Below are 1800 nucleotides of genomic sequence, written 5' to 3'. Positions count from 1 at the left end.
GGGGGTGGGGGGAAGAAAAGGTGTATGAATCAAGGTTCTAAACATCCAAAATCTTTGCATTGTGGCCGCATTGCAGTTGCAAAGATCTCCAAAATCATTGAATTGCAGCCACAATTGCGATTGAGGACAATGATTTAAAACCTTGAATTTGATTTGATTTTTGAGTGAGCAGACAAATATTTAGCATACAGCATAAAATATATAAATGAACTTGAAAACCATTTTGATTAGTGAAATTATAGATACCAAGCAGAGTTAGTTGATTTTTGTTTTTGACCTTTGGTTATAGAAATAGAAATAGCATTGGAATCTTAAGCATCTGACATTCCCCCCTGCATGGTACTTCTTCTCAGAGACATCATTGGCCTTCAAGATCTTGAGTTTTCAGAGAAACAGACATGCACTGCAACAACACATGGCAAATGAAATTTAAGCACAAGTAAAAAGTAAGTACAAAACTGAAACCATAATAAATCTTAAAAGTGTTAATTTTGATTCTTGGTCCATTTCTGAACATAAGTCATTATTTTTTACCGTCAATCACAACCGTTACATAATTAAAGATGTTTGACTTTTACATAACTATCTATAAAGTAGCGTCATAAATGTTTGTGATATGGTGACACTATAATTAAACTCATAATAATATATTTAATATAATTAATAATATCACCAAAACCGGTTCACAATTAGGATTATTAATGCAGGTAATTTATATTTTTCTGTAAGTAAAATGAGAAAGAAAAAAAAAAAAAAGACAGTAGGTGTTTTGTCGGTTAAGAAGATGCATTGTTCGTTAGTTAAAAAGGCAAAGATAAAAGCAAAAGAAACACTGACATGCAACATAATCGGAAAAACAAAAGGAACAGAGTTTCATTTAAGGTAATGGCTGGCATTACATTGATTTGAGGGAAGAACATGTTGTTATTATGTGAAAACTGAGAAGAGAAATAACGTAGTAACAAAAGTACCAAACAGAAAGACAGGATGGTTGTGGTGCCACTGACTTCCCCACACAGACATTGGTGGCCAGCTCCATCAAAATCAAATTACGTTATTGCCCTTCACTTTATTTCTCTTCAATTCACGGATAGTGACGCTTCTCCTTTAATGAATGCAAAAGAAACTTGGAAACTAATCCAAGTCATAGGAGGTGGTTGTTTGAGTTCGATTGTAGAACCATTGTGTCTGTCTTTCTTTAACTGCAACTCACACGTAAATGTAAGATTCATGTTACACGTAATATAGAGAAAATTGATTATGAGTTTTTAACTTAATTTTATAAAATTGATTTTGATAAAGTTAATTAGATAAAAAAATATTTGCGTTTATATATATCAAAGTAATAAGGAGTAAAAAGCTTCAAACACTTCACCTTTAAATAAGAATTAATTCTATAATAAAATAATCATAGGACTTCCTTAAATTCGATTGAAGCACAGTTGAACTTATAAATACTTGTTTGAATGTATATTTGCATCATAATTTGTGTGTCACAATGTATTTCATCATGAAAATCAGAAGCAAAAATTTGTAAAGTTTGTTCAAATTCACGTCCACACGGTTAAAATGCAATTTTCCAAATAGATGCTAACTCCGATCTGATTTTTACAACTTTGAAAAGAAAAAAAAAAAAGAATTATAATCTAAAAATGACCCAATTAACTCTGTACTCCTAAAATTATTTTTGTAATCTATTTATATTCGGGCGGGTATATTCTTAAAAGATAGTTAGCGGGTTTTAAGTATAAACGAACCTTAGTAGACATGTATAAATATAAAAAAAAAATTAATAACAAA

The 1800-nt window shown here is 30.4% G+C and overlaps 1 protein-coding gene across 4 annotated transcripts in view; it reads right to left on the bottom strand.

Annotated features, from left to right (window-relative positions):
* Nucleotides 1-1118, bottom strand: part of LOC101503338 (protein MID1-COMPLEMENTING ACTIVITY 1-like) — a 5036-nt gene extending 3918 nt beyond the window's left edge. Inside the window, exons 1-2 of one of the 4 annotated variants that reach the window (XM_004509339.4) lie at nucleotides 972-1118; nucleotides 278-403 (exon numbers count right to left, since the gene is read on the bottom strand). The gene's annotated coding sequence lies outside the window, so the exon portion shown is untranslated. Of the gene's footprint in view, nucleotides 1-246; nucleotides 404-837 lie in introns of all 4 variants that reach the window. The other 3 variants (XM_073363865.1, XM_004509338.4, XM_004509337.4) reach the window with 3 other exon arrangements.
* Between the last annotated feature and the right edge of the window lie 682 nt (nucleotides 1119-1800).

Source organism: Cicer arietinum, chromosome 7, assembly GCF_000331145.2.
Source record: "Cicer arietinum cultivar CDC Frontier isolate Library 1 chromosome 7, Cicar.CDCFrontier_v2.0, whole genome shotgun sequence".
NCBI classification, from domain to species: domain Eukaryota; kingdom Viridiplantae; phylum Streptophyta; class Magnoliopsida; order Fabales; family Fabaceae; genus Cicer; species Cicer arietinum.
Note: the sequence above shows the minus strand (reverse complement) of the source record. Positions and strands in the feature narration are given on the sequence as shown.